Below are 21,563 nucleotides of genomic sequence, written 5' to 3'. Positions count from 1 at the left end.
CAACTGATTTCACTACATCCTTACGGATAAGTCGAGTTTAGTTTTGTCTCATAGGAAGGAATGTGACTTCGATTGTTTATTGACGGTTTGGCTACTGCGTAGTATAAGGCCTACAGCGTTGAATCAGATGGAGAGATGATCATGAATAGAGAATTGGTGAGGACTCGGAAGGAGACCATCACGTCCTGCTTGAGGACACTGTGCCGAAATTGCCTTGGGGAGGATGATAAAAATAACAAAAAATTTAGTGCTTGATTCGTTTGTTGAGGAAGACTGGGTAAGAAATTATTAAGTTAGAGGCTGATAAACGTAAGGATTTAGCTTTGTATTCGGGAGTTGTCCGCGTCCCCTACGGGTTACTAGCCGTCAGGATGTTCTCTGAGTTTATCTAGACAAGTTCCAGGATAATGGCTTCAAATGGAGTGGATCACTGTTCCTCCGTCCTGATCTTCCCACCTCTGCCAACACTGATCATGGTCTCCAGCTGAAATAACGTATGAACTGGTACAGAACTCTTCTTGGAAAGTCTGCAGTTGCTCATCCAGTCTACAGATGTTCAGCTTTCATACAACAGGAAACTGTTACTATCCCGTCTTTCAGATGGTGTTTACCGAGCCGTTGCCTAGAAAATGGTCATATTCTTCACAACATGCTAGTGGCATAATTTCAATAATGAATTTTTTTAATCCAGTAAGATCGAAGAAAATATCTGGAGGTATAAGTCACGGTGCCGGTCACGGTAGCCCAGCGGTCTAAGGCATGTATTGTCTTCGCTCGCTTGGAAACCGGGATCATGGGTTCGAATCCCACTCAGGGCATGGATGTTTGTGTGCGTTTTTCTGTGTTTGTGTACAGGTAGAGGCCTTGCGACGAGCTGATCACCCGCCCAAGGAGTCCTACCGGATGTGTAAAATCTAGAAAAACCGAAGTGAACGGAGAAGTTCATGGAGGTAGGCCTAGGCCCACTGGGGCTGCAGTGCCAAGGAAAAAAAATAAAGTCACGGCACCCAGAAGAAAGGAATGGTAGGTGTCTTTGAATATAATCAAGCTTTCAAGTGAGACGGGAAACATTTCTGGACCTATGCATACATTCTGGGTGCATGTGTGCGCGCATGCGCCTATGTTATCTATTTATTTGCAGCCAAATTAACGATGTTCTCAGTGCCTTACATCAGAGCAAGATACAGCCCGAACATCAGTAAAGCACAAGAGCACACATACAGTGACACAGTTTAATTGCTTCGTACTATTATGCACCAGTGACTGGCGGTTAGCAACAAAAATTTCTTAGTACAGTACCTTTGTTACAGCTGTCTACACATTGTGACGTAGGAATTGCGTTTGTTGCACCAAATGCTTTGTGCACGTCTATACCTATCAAGTATTGTGCCGGGTTAATAACACGTGGAGCTCTACCACCGTGTCACCTACATGCATTCGTTTGTTGTGGTTAGGCAGAAGAATAGATTTACGTTTAACTGCTCTACGTACTACTCTAATGGCGTTCCAGAACACTATCTGGAAGCTGAAACAACATTGTATGAATCGACCCAGGGATACTCCCCCCCCCCGTGATACAATGGCACATTTCGTGATGATGTTGGGTTAGACGATGTGCGTTTTTCCTTTGTCTTCTGCAGTCGCCGGTTGAGGTTAATAAGCAGGTGACGCATTTCGAAAACACGCGGTAACATGACGATGATGATGGAGCCCACAATGCCTGTCACCCAAGAGGGTGCAGAAAGTACGTGACGAAACTGCATATCTGAGTTCAAAGCACCTCAATAATTTTTAGGGTTTGTCCTGTGAAGTCAGCTGCCTATTGTCCTAGGTTTGAAATGACTCGATGAAAGAAACAGAAACAAATAAAACGAAGGGAATGTTGTTGTTGTTGTTGTTGTTGTTGGAAGACTGGAAATTGTTTTATTGCAGGATGAAAATAATTATAATTTACAATGATTGTCGGGTGAATCAAAAGAAAGGAAATGTCATGCATTACATTCGTCTGCCGATGCTGTGATGCTATAATTATGAAGTCTGCCGGCCGTCCGGCCTGCCTTCAGAATAAACACACATCTGATATCTCAATCCTATGCATTGATTTCCACACAGGAGCCTTCGAAACCTTAAATATCTGAATCACAATTTCAGTAAAAGGTAAAAAAGTAAAGCTATCCTTGTAACAGGCCGTGAAGGCCCACAGGATTGTGAGACGTCGAGGCTCCCAAATTTTCTCGTAATCGGCTCACAGGTGGCGGTAAGTTTGTCGGCCTTTACTTCCCGACCGCTCTTCGCCCTCCAGGAAAATTTCTGGTACTCATTTCTGTTAAGAGGCTGAGTCGACCCCAGGGCCATAGTGCGGCTGGAAGCATTAGGTAAATTGAAAAAAAAAATCCAATGACCTCATCAGGACTTGAACCCGCGACCTTCCGGGTTGTAGCATAGTGCCTCAACCAACTACGCTGCCGCAATACTTTTGAACATAATTAGTAAGTTTCCAGACATGCATTGTTAGTGACCTTTAGTTCCAAATGACTTCCTGATTCATACTCAAAATCAGTTTATCAGTTTCCAGTACAGTCACAAATTTTAGTGTAAATGTGTTAGAACTTCTTCTGAATTTCAAGAATTCGAAAAGTTTAACACTTTTGCACACAAAAAAATGTGTAGGTTAATTAACGAATAGTCTTTGTCAAAATGAACATTTAATTCATAACGAAAATACAGCCGATTAATTAGACATTTAATCTTTTCGATGCTGTGATTATAAACAAGAAATTTTTCCATATAAGTATAGTGATTTTAGACATTATCCATCGTCCTGTTTTCATTTAAAACACAACATTTTGGAGACTGGATTCTGTCTCCATCTTCATGTAAAACCTACTCAGTTGGGCCCAATCAATGAAGCTAAATCCTGTCTCCGGACCAGCTTCGTCGAGTGGGCCCAACTTAGTACATTTTACCTGAAAACGGAAACAAAATCCAGTCTCCGAAACACATTGTTTTAAATAAAAGCAGGACAATGGATAATGTTCATAAACATAACAAAAGACACAAACTCCGTGGCTCGAGTCAGCAAACGAACCATACCGACCGAACGACAGCCGTTTGTCAGTAAAATTAGTACCAACTTAGCGGATAGAGGATGTCACGTGGTCAGCGCAATTAATCCCCACGGCTATTAATTTCGGTTTTCTAAACCGGATCCACTATTTCCTTGAAATAGCTCCTCAATTATCCTCATGAGGCTGAGTGAACCCCGTTCCAGACCCACTACTTCTCAGAAAATCTAGTAGCGCCGCGAATCGAACCCTGGAACCCTGGAGCTCTGGATCTGTAGCCAGGAACTCTGATCACTGGATCACAGAGACGGTCGTCCATGAACATAATATTTGTATTAATGTGCCATCGTCACAGACGTTTAGATCACAAGTAATTCTTCATTTATTTACACATTTCCAGAAAAATTTACATAATAAACATCGAAAAATATATTTCCAACACAGATTTTACTCAGGTCGTATGCCGTATATCAATTGTTTTGTATGAGGAATCGCTTCTGAGAGCCATAACGTAGCTCAGTTTGGGCTGAACATTAAATCTCTAAACCACATTTTCCTGCGAATATTAATCGATGGCAATTTTCGCCATAAGGTACCCAGTAGTTTCGAGATGAAATACGCGTACGTGGACAGGACATAGACGACATTTCCACTGTGCCTTCATTTAGTTAACTTGTTTGCATATAAAACTCGCAAGAGCTTCCTCTTGTAGCCCCTACAAGACGGAAGATATTACAAATGATGATTGCAGGATCTGAGCGACTGAGACATCCATCTCTTGGGCTGGCAACGAGGCTTCGTAATGGCGCTCTCAGCTTCAGAACGCAGCAGCATAAACGGCGTGTAAATCCAGGCCATCCGACCGTCTGGCAGAAAACCCGTAACAGAATAACCGTCTTTGCAGGTGTCCGTTTGATTTTTGATACGCCCATTTGAAAGTCGCTGTNTTGGATCAGCACCTGAAGATGGCACATTGGTGCCGAAACATGTAGTGAGAGTGAAAAGAGGGGATAAATAAATGTATGCACTAGAAGACGGATAAAATAAATCATGGACTTAAATCAGTGCAACAGGACGCTAAAATATAACATTATTTACACAGTTATTCAGTTTACAAGGGTCTCCATTTTCGTTCAATTCGAACCTGTGGCATAACTCAGAAGTCAGAAGATCGATTATCAATATGAGGGCCCAGCTTTAGACCTAGGTGAGTCCTTGTGTTACTTATAAGGTAAAGTTATCCCTGTAACAGGCCGTGAAGGCCCATAAGGTTGTGAGAGATTGAGGCTTCTACCACTTTTAGACAATCTGCTCACAGATGGCGGTGAGGTTGTCAGCCTTATGCGCCCGCCGCCCTTTACCCTCTAGGAAGTTTCCTCGTACTCATTTCTGTTAGAGGCTGAGTCGACCCCAGGGCCATAGTGCGGCTGGAAGGATTAGGTAAATTGAAAATGTCCAATGAACTCAACGGAAATCGAACCCGCGACCTTCCGGCTTGTAGCATAGTTGCCACGTACCTTTTGTGTTACTTATGGTGATTGAAGTTAAGAAGATTTTTCTTCTGCTTTGTTCACGATTATTAACATTTCACCAATGTTACATTTTCGGTTATCTTTGTCCCTGAAGTGTGAGAAGTTTGACCAACCAGCAGCTTGTCACAATATCATAAGGGGTTTCAGCTTTAACCGGTAAAATAAAATTTACTCTTTTGATATGGGAGCCAGTATTTTCTTTCGATATTTGCGTCCTTCTGGATCGTAAGAATATGAGCATCCTAGCCTACTTTCCTTATTTTGAAAAAATGAAAATGGGCTTATGCGATCACCAAGCTGTGTTTTCCTCTATTTACCCCCTATCAACTTCTGAATGGCTGAACCAATCTTTATAAAACTTGCTATGTACGCATATCATGACACCTGAGCCCATCTCGACGGCGTACTTCATAAATCCTCCCATCAGTCTGTCTCTCTATACGTGTATACCCCTACCGTTGCTAGGCAACGGCTAAGTAAAAGTAGTTACCACGGCAGCAAATATATAGGAAACATAATATTTGTTGGTCCTGTCTTTTTTTATACGGTTCATGTTGTATCAACACACACCTGAGGATGGCACAGTGATGCCGAATCATGTAGTGAAGTGACAAGTGCGATTGTATGCACTAGAAGACGGTCAATACATACACATCATGGACGTATCAAGGAAAACAGGCGTTTAGTTCTTCCCAGAATTTCTTGTTAACAAACATATATCGTAGTAGGTTTCAATCTTACGATTCATTGATTAAAAAATTTGTAATCATGCACACTCGCTTAACTCAACACGGGCCAATGCTCTGGCATTTAAAATTAGTGCATGAAACCACCAGCTCGTCGTACACAAACACACACACACACACACTAAAAATCCATGTCCTGAATGGGATTCGAACCTACGATCCCGGCTTCCGAGCGAGCGAAGAATGTGCATGCCTTAGACCGCTCGGCTGCCGTGCTCGGTATATATATATATCGATTAAATATTAAGAAATATGTATTAAATAACGGTTAAATATTAATACTTTTCTAAATCTTTAAGACGGGGCGCCTCGTCCTGGATATGGTAATGACGTTGAAAGTTGACGAGTTCACAAAAGCAAACTATTTTATTATTATTATTTCATGTATGAGATCCCAATTTAAATCAAGAGTAAACAAAATGGCAGAATACCTGTGGCTCATAGCACTAACACTGTTTCAGCCTTCCCAGGTTCTGGGTTGCCTTTGTTTGTGTGAGAGAGACACCCCTGCTCTCTCTCTGTTCTTTCAAGTTTCTTTTAATGGCACTTCCAACTTTGACTGCACAGCCCTTCATCCCATTCTTGTCCGGAATAAGAACACTGGGTTTATTATAAGCAACACAGTTTGCAGGTTCTGTTGTTGTCAGCTTATACGTGGATGACACGTTACACAACAAACCGACACGCAAGTTGAGTAGAAACGCAAGTTACCTTCCACAATTTCAGCACTGCGTTGCGGTTTTCTCTCCTGGGAAGACTCTCCATTATCCAGAACTGGGCCCTGGAGACACTTCTGACACAGTTGTGAGTGTCTAACACTTTTTAGCAGGAAATGAACCTCCTTCTTCCAATACGGAAGTTAGAGCTTGTGCTGGTTGAAATTCTAGCGCCCAGTGACCACAACTGTTTCGTGTTCTAGACCATCTGGATAGACCCTTAAGTCTGGGAAATATCCAACTAATGGCTGAACACCTCTGAGACTGTTAAAACTCCTGCTTCTATGCGGATGGTCCCGGATTCGATTTTTGGCCCGAATCTGAAAATTTTGAAAAAGGTTATAGGTTTTCCTTAATTTATTCAGCTACATGTTATATAATATTTTAACACATCTCATGATCGCTTCTTCCCACAGCCCTTCCAATCCATCATTCTCAGTTATCCTAATAAAATTCGTCTTTTTCTGCTCCTCTGCTGCTACGTACGCTTAGAACACTACACACCGAAACAGATCTTGTATAAACTTTACAAAATATATGCTTGCAAAGAAACTGTCCCACTTCAACCCAAACGTAAAGTAAAGCAAAGTAAACTAAAGCAAAGGTAAAAGTAAAAGTTAAAGTAAAGTAAAGTAAAGTAATTTCAATCGCGTCAAAAATACGCTCGTGAAAACCTGGAATTAGAGGTGTAAGGATTTTCCAATGTGCAGTGGAGTAGTCTGCACTCTGCAGATGTAATAACAGAATAACTTGCATTCCAAAGGCATGAGGTTGGAATCTCAGACGGATTACAAACTCCCCTGACTTAGTAATTTAAACATGTATCACAGTTCCATTTATTTCCTACTCACCACGCACGATCGTCCACTTAACTTGTAGCTGACGTAACATCGTTGAATAAACTGCCAACGACGAGACTCCGTTCTCACTTTATGCTTACCATCCATGCCTGGTACAGATGAGCGAGGGGACCAGCTGAGTATTTGGTCTTAACCGCTATGAAAATGTCGACTCAGCTGCGAACAGATTCTCTATTCCTACTCTGAAAATTTAAGCAAAGTCTAGCACAGAAACTTCTGTAAAAGCTCAAAGTTTTCTCTATGCTTAACTAATTAAGCACTAGGCCATGAAGGTGTATGGAGAGTAGATGTATAGATCCACATATTCTTTACCTCGGTACTAGTTGCAATTGAATGGTCAGCTTCACGCCACAGCCTTTTTACCCCCTAGTAAGAGGCCCAGGTACCCATTGGATAGGAGGCAAGGTGGGCCCCAGAGCCTGTCTGAACGACGTGGAGAAGAGAAAATTCTTGATCCCAACAGGTGCTAATAGGCCATATACTCTTTCATGTCTCTATATTCTACATGACAGGTAGTTAGTAAATTATTTAGAGTATGTAAGTTTAATTTAGCACAATGTAAAACTGATGAAATCCATATTTCTCGATTAGAACTTCCGGAAATATCCTTATCGGTGTGTGCTGTATACAGAGACTTCAGAAGAGAAACGTTTTGAAACTTGACTTGATTCATTTCCATCCGTTTAGCAATTACAAACAATATTTTATAAATATGTGCCTGAAAATTACTTGAAGGATGATATGTTCAAACAAACTCCGTGGTTTTAGTCCGCAAGCGAACTATACGGACCGAACGACCGTCGCTTGTAGGCGAAGTTAGTGCCAACTTTAGCGGATATATTGTGTCGCGTGGTCAGCGCAACAAGTCCTTATGGCCGTTACTCTCGGTTTTCTAGACCGGATCCTTGAAATAGCTCATCAGTTATCATCACGAGGCTGAGTGGACCCCATTCCAGATCCACTACTTATCAGAAAATCTGGTAGCGCCGGGAATGCATCCTGGGGCCTCTGATCTGTAGCCAGGAACTCTGACCACTAAACCACAGAGGCAGTCTGGATGATGTGTCCCCCCCCCCTTAGCACTACAGCGCCAGTGGGCCTACCTCCATGAACTCCGTTCACTTAGGTTTTTCTAGATCTTACACATACAGTAGGACTCCTTGGGCGAGTGATCAGCTCGTCGCAAGGCCTCTACCTGTAGACAAACACAGACAAACACAGAAAAACGCACACAAACATCCATGCCCTGAGTGGGATTCGAACCCACGATCCGGGCTTCCGAGCGAGCGAAGACAGTGCATGTCTTAGACGGCTCGGCTACCGTGACCGGCGGATGATGTGTTACTTTCAGAATTATGTAACTTTACAAAAATGTACAGTCTCTTGTTTCCATGTGTAGTTTAACAAAGACGTTTATGTTGAAAATACGCGGATATGAACAATGCAATTTCGCAAGTAATAAGTAACGGTGGTATAAATCTTCTGTAGATTACTGGGTCTCAAGGGAGACTCAAAAGTAAGAGCAGAAGACAAGAAGAATAAGGCGATTAAGGCCTGTAGTGATGGCAGAAGCCAAGATTGTAATGTCTTTTTCTTTCCTTCAAAGTAGAAAGAAAGACGAGGATTAAATAATGTATGCTAAGAGAAAAGAAAATGTCCCATTTTTTACAGAAGCAAAAGGGAGGCGAGATTTCCATTTTTCCGCCAAAGTACACGACATAAACACTTAGAAGACAGAAAATATTAAATTCAGTTTCAAAGTTGCTCGTCTTAACGATTTTTAAGGTCCTAAATTTTGAATTAACCGATGTGAGAATAAATGTAGCGGGAGAGGTGCCAGATGGAGGCAGAGGGTTCCTCCGTGACGCCGGCACCACCTACCACTTTATTTTATCTTCACTCTCCAGAAGGTTGCAGTCTTTAAATTCTTTGTCATGGTCATAGGAAATCGATAAGAAAATTTAAGTAATTGTTCTCGAATCCATCATAATTATGAAACACACTTTATCGGCGAGTTTCAAGCCAGATGTTGAGAACCGAAGCATAGCCCATTAGTCCCAAAAAAATCTGTGGAAATTCAGGTTCCTTGTTTCGAAAAGAAATCGAAATTTGTGTATATGAAACAACGGTTGAACGGATTGGAGAGTTGCTGGTGTAGGATGAATCAATAGACGTTATATTGTAAACACAAATTAACACTATCATAATACTGAAGGAAATTTTGAATATATTGTTAGCCTTTTTTGTTCTTTTAGCCCAGAAAATAATATCATAATTTCTGCAGATTAATCGAGCACCAACTAACGAAGCAAAGCAGCCTATAATTAAATTAACGAGAAAGCGGAGAAGAATACTCGAGCAATTTCTACAACGCTTCCAAGAGTTATCATTTTCCCCTTAAGGTAACTCTAGTGCCAAATTCTTTCTTTTTCCAAAAAGACACAAAATTGGAGCAGAATGTTTGAAAAGTTAATAGTCGCTTGATTAACTATTATTTATAAAAATATTTTCATTACTTCAATCAACAATGGCACTCCAGCCTTTTGATGGGCCTTCGTATCTTCTTCAGTTTCGTGCTCTTTATTACACAGAAGGTTGGGCCCCTTGGACGCGTGATCAGCCCGTCGCAAGGCCCCTACCTAAATACAGAATAAACGCACACACACAGAGACATCTATGTCTTGAGTGGGGTTCGAAATCAGGATCCCAGCGTTCGAGCGAGAGAAGATAGTTCATGCCTTAGACCGCGCGGCATCTGTGATCGGCATTTATAAAAATGTAAATTCCCAAAATGTGCCTAATCTACTATTTTCCCGCACCCACTTTCGGATGAGAGTGCAGTTTGTTTTTACAAATCAACGGCTGTCTCTACTTTATCGTTGAACTGCTGTTCCCTGAACTTTATCGAACTGAAAAGAGAAATTACTAGAAAAGATAAATTAGAAAAGCTACCTACCAAATTTCTTTATTGAATATTATTTTATGATGCTAGTATTTCATTTATTTCAGCTTCCCTTTATGTTCTGATTCTTGCACAGTCAGTTAACTTATTTATAATTTTCGTTTATATTACTATTACTATTATAACATTTCAGGAATGAATGTTCCGTCATTACCTTCGTACGTGAAATGAGACGAAGTAGGTAAATCAGCTCGATATGTGTATTAGGACATTTGTAGGACACTCCAAGTTACGTGAATTTGTAAATATGGTTTTGGAATATTATTCACTATTCTTCGATTTTATGAGAACCCTTATTCACCTTCGTTAATCTAACCAAGCTGCACATTTCAACAGGCAGGGTGGAGGCAACATGTTCCTCCGAAACATCGGGATCCTCCTGCAGGAGTGTACGGTGTCATAATCCAGAAAAAAACAATTTGAACAATCCTGTCCGTGAAAATTTCAATTCAAATGGAAAACTTTTTTTAAAAAATCACTCGATAATGCCTTAACTAAAGAAACAAACTGCTACGATTAAACTAGGCTGCCAGACGATGGATATTAGGAAGCTTAAGGGTTGCAGCTAGGAACTCAAATTTCAGATTTTGTTGAAGCTCGTATGGCAATCCTGTATTTTAGAAGGGAAAGCATTTTCTCTTTAATATTACTAAATCACACCCAGTGATAAATGATGATAGATTCGTTCTTTAAAGTGCTAAAGCATCTGCAGTGTAGACCTTCATGTTTCAGCTTAAGGAAGACAATAATTTTGTTAAGAAGACACTAATCTGCGAGCGTTACATGTATTTTGTTGTTGACTTTGTCTTGTTAGGTGCGTTTTCTACTTGAAAAATGTTCTCTACTGCTATTATCTATGCTTCCTTAGTCCTATATAGTAGTACTAATATAAACAGGAAGGAGAGGGAAAAAATGCGATGCCTCATTGTTATCCATTCAGGAATCAGAATGGAGTCTAGTCCTCTCTCTGCTTGGATTCCAGCAAATGGATTACTTTTCTCGTGTTATTAACGACGGAGTGAAATGGTAAGGGTCCTGCCAGAGGATGACACACGATTTATAATGTTTCCTTCCTTGTTTTTTGTTTATCATCTTTCCTTGTGCTTCTGCTTCTTATCAAGACTCAATTCAATGCGATTGTCTGTTTCTTCAACCCCGCGGCTGCTACAGCGCTGGGAGCAGGATACGACGTTGAATGGGTTAATACACAGTCCGAGAACTTTCACATCAATGCACTGCTCCATATTAAGCAAAAAAAAAAAAAACAAACAAACAAACCCGTCTTCAAAGATACGCGTTTGTATGATTTGAGGTTCTCACGGCGGTGGTAATTTTTTTTAATTCGCTTAGTGTGGGTTGGAGTCCACTGATTGGCCTATTGTAGCCTGCCCCGGGTGATTATGATGATGGAGAATTTGGTGGAATGAAGATTGGCAGGGGAAACCGAAGTACTCGGAGAAACCCCGCCCCAGTGCCACTTTGTCCACCACAAATCCCACTTGACCAGACCAGGGATCGAACCCGGCCCGCCGCGGTGGGAAGCCAGCGACTAACCGCTTGAGCTATGGCGCGGCCCCACGGCGGTGGTTACGATGAGTTCTGTCTTCTGCAATATAGCGCCTTGTAGTCCCTTAAATGTCAACCGAAGTTTCGAAGGAACATGTCGCCTCTATCGTCGGGATCGACGAATAAGACAAACAAGAAATCAGCGTGAAGCAAGCAGACCTGAAGATGAGGCCGACATTTTCCTCTGAAACTTCGGTTGTCTTTCAACGGGCTACATAGCGTTATACCCTAGAAGATAGAACTCTTCATATGTGTTTGTGTCTGGATGTAACTATTGTCAATATTACTGAAATATTCTATATTCCATGGAGACAATGCGATGGGCCTGACGTGTAGCAAGAATGAAGGCACTAGGAAATATGTAGATTCCTATAATTACAAAAGACAAGTCCGTCCAATGTGACTATTTCAGTTTTCTCACTTGATGATTCACTAGCCTTACATGTTTCGAGCCATTTGGATCATCTTCAGAGGCACCAAATGGACGGACCAAAATGAAACAAATCAAATTCAATGCAGATTCCTGTTTGAAAGATCTCAGGGAAGAACCATATGAAAGATCCTGTTGCAGAAGGAATAATAATGATAAAACAAATATTAGTGTTCTGCGTATGTAAAGAGATGACGTAACCTTATGTCGGACATTGTCCATTGTCTGAGGTACATGAAATATGTACGACGTTAAGCAGTTATCTCCGATCTCTTCCTGAAGTTACTGCTTTTGTTATATCGGTATATCACCGAACAGACTGGTCTAGACGTAACGCTCTGGACTTGTATACGGGAGGTACTCGGTTCAAATGTACGCCGAGACATGGGCTGTCCTAGGAAGAAAATGGATTCATTTTGTGCTGTATGAACTTGAAACAATTGAAATGATGTGAAACGGACATCTGAAAGCATCAGAATTCAGAGTGTAATGGCTGATACAGGCTGATGACACCACACCAAGTATTGAAAACTCATGAATTACGTTACTGGTTTTTAATGCACAAAGAAGATAAAGCAATTCCTCTAACCTTGGTTATTACACCATTCTTTTCACATCATACGGATGATTAACATATTTCTTTCTTCCTTTCTCAGAATGAATCACTGGAGAGAAAATATGCAGAAATTACAGGCGTACATATGGTAAGTCTCATTATAAATTGAATTATCTGAAACACCTAACTTTAAAAAAATTCAGAACACTGATATGATGTTACAATGAAGATATTAAACGAAATTAGTTCCCATTGCTTGGGCTACACATGTCTATACAAATTCTTAAGTTTTTGTCCTTGTAATTTATTTTATTGAACGTGATGGTATATCGATTTGATGATGTATTTAAGGTCCAGATATTTCATATACTCCGTTTTAGTTCAGATTTCGCTGTTTTCTATTACAATCATACGGATTCGCCGTAATGCAACTGAATTACAATACCTTAAAATTTTTTGTGGCAAGAACAGGTTTCGTGTGGTTTTATACTTCTGTAGAACAGCTTAGAAACATAAATTAGTGGAGACGGTAGCGGAACCCTAAGCACACGAGTAAGCGTATCAGCGCTTTCGAAATTTGACTTTAACTTGTATAACTTACATAACAATACTTTCCTTGTTTTCATATATAAGGTGTCCGGATCAAAGGTATACAAAATAAAAAAATATATATCTCGGAAACTAATTGTCATACACTTATCCAGTTTATGTCATCGGAAAGGAAAACTCTGAACGTTTATTTTTCATACCCGGCTTAAGCGAATACGCCTCCACATTTTTGCCATCATGTTAGAAATTGTCGAACACTGGGATCGTAGGTGCGAATCCCACTCAAAGCAAAGCGTTTATTCTCTGTTTATGTTCTATGTGTATGTGGCGGCCTTGAGACTGGCTGATCCCCCGTCAAAGGAGTCCCACCGACTAAGATTACGAAACTGAAGATAAACGAAGCGTTTTACGGATGCCCTACGCTCCAAGTGGGAGCAACGGGAATAGGTAGGTAGGTGAGTGGGTGCATATGTGGTTAGGCAAATAGAACTCTCTACTTAATTAGTTAACTAGTTAGTTAGCTAGTTAATAAATTAGCTGCTCAGTATCTTGTTTAGTTAATTGGTTACCTACGTACGAAGCTAGGAAGTTAGTTGGTGCATCTCTTTACTATTCTCATGAGAATTGCGCTGTGTTGTTCTATTCTCGCGAGCTCATTTACGCAGGCGGAAGAAAACAGGCGCTAAGAGCCCTCCTTTGAGTAACCTTTAAGACGTTCTCAGTTTCGAATAAATTTTTCATAGGCTCGTTTAACATGGCATTTCCTCTCCCTTGTCCCTCGTCAGGTAAAGGCTTCTTCCCGCCATTGCAGTATTTTCGCGTGGACAAGAACGTAATTATTTAAATAGCCTAAATGGGAACCTCTTAACTCTAAGATCACGAGTTCTATTCCGCTTTGTACATGAATGTTTACCCATATTTTTGTGTTCATTGTTTGCATATAGTATATAGACTTTGTTCTTGGCCGGTGCACTTCTGTTTTCAAAACGAATTCTCACAAATGGGAACAGGACAGAGGACCTAACTTTATCTTGCTTCATTGTGCTATTAATAGCTTTGTTTGTAGGTAAGCCACTGCCTTATGTGTCTATTTCAGCCACTGCCATAATTCGAGAGCTGTGCAACATTACCAAATTACAATCACAGCATTTACCTTCTGGGATACAACCTGCAGAATGCCTCCATTGCACTGATGCCCTTTAAAATATCCATGAGTGTATATATTTCAAAGAGACAAAATCATATTATAAGGTGATAGGTCTTACTCATGGAGTTGAGCCCTTCTGGAGGAGCCGCCAATTCTGCAGCTACTCAAGAATTTCCCAGCATTTTATGGAACCCAAAGGTTCATTACCCTGTTCACAAGAGCCTTTCACTGGTCCCTATCCTGAGCTAGATCAACCCAAACCATACCATCCCATCTTATCCATCTAAGATCCATTTTAATATTCTTCACCCACCTACTTACTGGCTTTCCCACTAATATCCTATCCGCATTCCTCGTCTCCCCCATTCGTGCTACATGCCCTGCCCATTTCATTCTCCTTGACTTGATTATTCTAATTACTTGCAGAAGAGTACAAGTTATGAAGCTTCTCATTATGCAGTTTAAGGTAATAGGTCTAGTAAATTATATGATTTGGCCTAAAATTATGTTCACAATTCTATGATTCACCAACAATAATCTCGCTAATACAGTTATTATCGTTATAAAGGCAAGGAACACATTATTTTGAACTATTGATTCTAGAGACTGACGGTAATTTTTTCTACTCTCTGCGGAGATGCAATATTTTCTATGAGGTACGAATTCAGTTGTTATATATTATTTAGAAGAAATTCGTTATTTAAAGGGTTGATTATGAACAGTTAATTTACCTTTACTTACAAATAGGAGACTTGCACTGATCATTCATATCTTTGGAAAGGCGTTGCTAGGCAACCGTCCCACCAAACAAAGTAATTGCCTACCTACAGCTTAAACCGTCAATGCCGGAGATACATAGAAGCTACAATATAATTTTTAAACTGCTATTATACATAATAAGATATATTGATATACACTAATGCTGCTTTCAGACATCTTGCCATGCTTAACAGATTTCCTGTGCACATTAAACAATTCCCTTTGAAGGATTCGTAGAGCATTATTGTAGAAAAATCAAAGAGAATACTTTACAGAATTAAAACCGTATTCTGCCTGACATGCCAGCGAAGCAGTGTCATTTTGTCGATTTCATATCGAGTGATCTTTTTAACACGAACCTACAGTTGCCAGAGCAACATAGACTTTAGAAGGAAATGTTTTCCTATCATGTCCTAGTCTCAGTGCTTCATTCAATGACGGCTTTAGGAATGTGAGAGTCTGCAGTATCTGTGGAAAATGTTGGACATCTTACAGTGAAGAAAGAAGTATTCTGGGCACCGTGAGAACCGGTTCTCACGGTCTCTTCGCTTGCGGATTTCCTTATTTTTCCTTCTACCCTGAAGATGGAGGCGATACGTTCCTCCGAAACGTCGGTTAACACCACATCTACACGGTGCCACATACCAGAAGACTGCTTTCTTCATAGTCACCGCCGTGAAAACCTCAAATCTTACATCATACAGTGAGCTCATGTTGTGGCACAGTTTTACAAAACCTTGCCTCTACGAGTATAGCCATCCGTTCAGAAATGACACGTATCAGAGAACCGAAAATGATGCTGCAATCTAAACACAGTAGCAGTGCAAGATTTCACTTCCTCGGATGCAGGGCGATGTGTTAGTAACTAGACATGGGGTTGGGATTGGTAATTGAATTCATTGAACGCTTAGGTAGGCCGCACACCGACATGTAACACTCAAGACACGATGTCTTCGACATGACGCAAAGAAAGAAGCACAGTTGATAAAGAATGAGATTATGAAAACCGCCGCATACCAGTCTGAGTCACGATGCTTACGCCAGCTTCATGCTGCAGACACGTGCAGCAAGACTCGGCATGTTCCTTTTCTGTGCGTCAAGACTCAGACATCAGTAATCAAGGAACAGCACCAGTGTACGTTATCGGCATGAGTGAAGAGCTGACATCAAGACATCAACTAGAGGAGATGTGATAAAATGCAGAAACGTGGTACTTCGGTGTGCGGACTAGAGTCTGAATCACGAATGAAGCAAGACTGCCTCCTTTTTCTCAGGACTTGATGCTTGACTTGATGTAGGTGGTGTGCGGCCGCCCTTATAACTCGTAACTACCGGTAGTTAACGTTCTCACTGATCTACACGCTTAACAAATCACTACTGCACAATGTCTTCNATTGTATAGTAGGCTGGGTGGGCCCTAGAACTGGTCTGGATATTATGGAGGAGAATTGGGAACAGAACCTTAGCCATCCAGCCTGTAGGTATACTGATTGAGCTATCCTGGCTCTGTTTATATATATATATATATATATATATATATATATATATTCCTTCATTCGAAATTGTGCAATTGCATTTCCTCTACAGGCTGAGATTTTCGTGGTTTCTTTCATCCAGACCCTGGGATGTTAATTTAAAGTGGATCATTCGAAGTTACATATCTGAAGCAATAGATAATACGTCGTTAAATAAGAAATCTCTGTAGGTCTATATATATTGTTATTAACTAGAAAACGCTTACAATATAGTAGCATATTCCAATGTTTCAGCACTGTGAATACCAAAGTCTTCACTGAACACGATTCTGACTTAGCTCTGTGCGCCGTTTGTCCCCATGGTCCATTTCCTTAAGACCAATATTTTTGTTATTATTATTATTGTATTATTAGAGGGGGTGGGTTTCCCCATGCACTTAGACCAGTTATTGGTCCATTGTGCGTCCCCCTTTAATTTCTACTGTCCCCATACCCTACCGGTACTGGTGCGTGCTATCAGCCCCGTTCAGCCAACGAGGTCGGCCGTCGGTACCTGATATTTCCCCCATCTACCAGAGGCGTTGGAAACTACTTGGGCGGGAAATTGTTGCCTTATTTCGCTCAGGGGTCTCCTAGAGACATGAGGATCTTTTACGTGCCGTAAATCTACGACACGGGACCCACGGCTTAAAGTCTCTCCCGGAGGACACGTTCCCTGAATTTTTCCGCCCTTAAAAATTCCACGACCTCCGCCGGGCTTGAACCGGCGTACCTTGAGTCATGAAGTTGGAACGTTACCCCTAGACTACGGAGGCCGCTTAAGACCAATTTTACTGCCTACCTCCTCCTTGATTTTCCATCTAATTGTTTTGCAAGACTTTCCCCTCTAAAATTTTGTATGCATTTCTCATCATTCCGACATGCCTAGATCATTGTAGCTTCCTAGAATTTATCTTAAAATTAGGTCCTATTTTCTTTTATTGCTAGTGGGGTGGGACTAAGTCCCTTGTACTGTGGCCACCTCTGGCCTATTGTACCAGCCCCAGATGATAGGTGAGGGTGATTGTGGAGCAATTGGTGGAATGAAGATTGGCAGAGGAAAACAAAGTACTCGGAGAAAACCTGCCCCAGCGCCACTTTGCCCATCACAAATCCAACTTGACCAGACCAGGGGATCGAACCCGGGCCTCCGCGATGGGAAGCCAGCGACTAAGCGCTTGAGCTATGGCGCGGCCTAAATTAGGTCCTAACTCACGACGAAAGCAAAACATTAGAGAAAGAAACTGAAATAAAATGTAAAACACTGATGAAAATTATTATGTTGACAGTATAAATTTCAGTCATTTAAAGTTTATAAAACAGCATCAATTTTATAATTTCAATTATTATAAAAACTTATGCAAGATTTTGCCTTTTCAATGGTAAAACATACATACATGTTTAACCAAGCACTGAAGGTGGCCTAATATGACGTAAACGTTTAATAGGAGAAAGGTAAGGTGGCAACTACTGACAATAATGATCATGATAAAGAAAAGTAAGTAAAGCTATCCTTGTAACAGGCCGTGAAGGCCCATAGGGTTGTGAGATATTGAGGCTCCCACATTATCTAGACAATCGGCTAACAGATGGCGGTAACGTTGTCAGCCTTACGCTCCGGCCGCTCTTTTTTTCATTGGCGCTACAGCCCTCATTTGGGCCTAAGCCTACCTCCATGAAACTCCCCGTTTCACTTCGGTTTACTAGATCTTAGAGTCTATTCTTAGACATACGGTAGGACTCCTTGGACGGGTGATCAGCTCGTCGCAAGGCCTCTACCTGTACACAAACACAGAAAAATGCAGACAAACATCCATGCCCTGAGTGCGATTCCAGCCCACGATCCCGGCTTCCGAGCGAGGGAAGACAGTGCATGCCTTAGACCGCTCGGCTACCGTGACCGGCAGTGTATAAGAATAATATATAAGAATTCAGTTCGTACCTCACAGGAAACAGATCCGAACCCACGATCCCGGCTTCTGAGCGAGCGAAGACAGTGCATGCCTTAGACCGCTCGGCTAACGTGACCGGCCCGGCCTAGCTTTACTCCACAGGAAAGTTATTTAATTAATGCCTGGTACTCATTTCTGTTAGAGGCTAAGTCGTCGACCCCAGGGTCATAGTGCGGCTGGAAGGATTAGGTCAGTTGAAAAAAAATCGAATGACCCCATCGGGACTTGAACCCGCGACCATCAGGCTTGTAGCATAGTGCCTCAACCAACTGCGCTACTGCGTGCCCCCCATGATAAGTTAATAAATTAATTAAGAATAATGTAAATAACAAGAAAATCCCCGGAAATATTTAAATTCGAGTACCTAGGAACCACATAAGGAATGAGGGCGGGGGGAAGGGGAATTCATTACGAAATTAGCAACAGAAGGAATTCTGGTGGGTCTACTTCGGGCGGGGGGATAGAGCTCAGGAACCGTTCTCATCCTGTTTTCTTTCCGAAAACGAAAATACAAACTCAGGTCCCTATATATTTTTTTGGGCATATAGACCCGTTGCTAGGCAGCAGCCCGAGGCCAGAAATGGAAATACTGTTGGGAGGCGGCGTTTTCTATGCGGTCCGCTTCTAGAGTACATCACGCGACCAATTGAGTTCAGTTTAATTAGTGCAGTGCAGTGCAGTTCAGTGGAACAATTTGGAGGACTGCTGCGGTTCAGTCCTTTTGAGCTGTTGCTGTTAGAAGCTGGTACCCGAGACACGTGGCTGTTTCAGAAACCGAGAATGAGAGGAACGTCTGCCGTGGAAGCCATTACTAGACAACTGTGACAACTGTTGAAGACACAGCAGACTGAGAAGATATAGTGCGTGCTGTAGTGAATTGTAGAGTCTGTGAATAAGCGATAGCGCTATATTTACTTGTAGTCACGATTTGCAAGTGTTCAATTAATCCAATTACCGATTCAAACACCGTCTTTAGTCACTCATACACGTGACATATTCATATATATATATATATATATATACACATAAGTGTGTTGATACGTATGTATGTGCGTGTGGGGAGTTTTGGTATTACCAGGGTCTAACCCACGGGTTCTGATATCTGATTCTTTTCGATTTCGATTTTACTTAAAAGAAAGCCTTATGGCTGATGCTCCATTAATACAAACCTATTACTTTAGTTTTTTTTATTGCTAGTGGGTTGAGACTAAGTCCCTTTTACTGCGGCCACTTCTGGTCTATTGTACCAGCCCCAGATAATAGGTGAAGGTGATTGTGGAGCAGTTGGTGGAATGAAGATTGGCAGGGGAAACCGAAGTACTCGGAGAAAACCTGCCCCGGCGCCATTTTGTCCACCACAAATCCCACTTGACCAGACCCAGGATCGAACCCTATTACATTAGTTACTGATTGCTGAGTAGTGGTAATTTTTATGCTAATTTCGAAGAATGTCATTAATTATGACAAGATAATTTGCTTCTTACAAAGTTGTTTGATCATAACACTATTGTGTTTCGACTTTATTGTCTGAAGTAGCTGCAATTTTTCCATCTGAGAGCAAACGAAGGGACCTGAGTAACTGAAATATTCCATGCTAGATGTAAAGTCATGTCAGTGTCATTATATATACTTTTGACGATACTACGAAGACTATATAAGTAGACTGGATAAAACAGATTACATAACACGGTCGCAACTGCAAAATTAAAGGGAAGGTGGGACAGCCAGGATGAAACAAGTAATGCAGTTTACAGCCAATCAATAAATATATTTATTTATATTTTGCACATAGGCATACCAAAGATCTTCAAAGGGTCGCCCTTATTATCTTGTTATGATAGTGGGAAGTTTTCTCGTCGTTAAGAATANGAAAAATGGAAACGAGAGGTCTGGGAACACATTTGTCTGCAGTGCCAGTGAAGAAATAGATGCTCAGTTAGTGTCCTTGTAGCTCTTTAATTCATGTGAACTCATTCCATCTTTGGATGACTTGCCAGTTCTGTTTAAGATATTATAGCGGTGTTAACTAGTTCACCCCACAATACTATATATACGTATAATAATATAATATTTATTATTATTATTATTATTATATTAAAACTGATAATTTATTTTAACCCCGTGACAGTGGTACTACAATAAGACACAACACAAAAATAGCACACAAAATAACACACCACACTCAAACAAAACTACACAAACAATAAAGGACACACTACACAAAAGGAATACAATGCAAATACGATTACAACTACAACAAATGCAATTACAACTACACCGTCGGGATGGGCTCAGGTGCCATGATACACGTACCAAGTTTCATAAGGACCAGTTCAGAAATTCAAACGTTGATTAGGAGGAAACACATACAGACAAACACACAGCAAGGTGATCTCATAGACCTAATTTACTTTTTTAAAAATAAGGAAAGTAGGCTAAAAATATGTAATCGTTTTGTTTATTAGTGTGGTAATTTTGCTGTTGTATTTTACCATAATGAGTGACACAGTCCGTGTTGCATTAGCACCATGCTGAACAGACTAATGTGCAAAATCTTTATTGTATTTCTCATAACACTCCCGTTCAACTGTATTTTCTCATTATTGTAGAATTATTTGGTTGCCACTATTACTGAAATATTTTGATCTCCTCCGAAAATTCCTGGTCCCGTTCGCATGTTTACTGTTTATGCAAAATTATTTATCCAACTGTAACCCTGGCTCTCTGTACCCGTTTATATATTTGTGTCAAGTTGTGTCATGTTTTGCTACAATGCCAATTTCAATCTATTTTTAGTTAATAATTGAGGTGTAAAGCGTACCTAATAAACAGAAACAGAAATGAATGGACCATACAGAAACAGCGGTTCCACAAGCTTGTATTTATTTCATGCATGCACGTGTAAATTTTTAATAGAATTCGCTTTTATTGTTATATTGGGTTCAATAAAGAGATTTGATTCGCACAGGAATATGACGGCCGAAGTCTGAAGTTGAACACTTACCTCCACCTGGGGACCTAACGTTGCGGTATGGCGGCCGTCACATCGTTCTTATATTCCAGCGGTCCTTGGCTTGAAACTTGGCCAGATATTGCCAACCACGACTGAAATTTGTCATGGTTGTTTTCAGACACTCCATACCAAACCTAGGATAGTAGGTCTAGATTAACATAGGCCAAGATTGCTTCCTTTCACACTTATCCATGTG

The 21,563-nt window shown here is 40.9% G+C and overlaps 1 protein-coding gene across 1 annotated transcript in view; it reads left to right on the top strand.

Annotated features, from left to right (window-relative positions):
* The window catches only part of LOC111875687 (latrophilin Cirl), a 1,027,517-nt gene that overhangs the window by 100,113 nt on the left and 905,841 nt on the right, over positions 1–21,563 (top strand). The window contains exon 3 of the mRNA XM_033750172.1: positions 12,534–12,581. The gene's annotated coding sequence lies outside the window, so the exon portion shown is untranslated. The remainder of the gene's footprint in view (positions 1–12,533; positions 12,582–21,563) is intronic.

This window comes from Cryptotermes secundus, unplaced genomic scaffold (genome assembly GCF_002891405.2).
Source record: "Cryptotermes secundus unplaced genomic scaffold, Csec_1.0 scaffold388, whole genome shotgun sequence".
Classification (NCBI taxonomy): domain Eukaryota; kingdom Metazoa; phylum Arthropoda; class Insecta; order Blattodea; family Kalotermitidae; genus Cryptotermes; species Cryptotermes secundus.
This window is presented reverse-complemented; position numbering and strand designations above follow the sequence as displayed.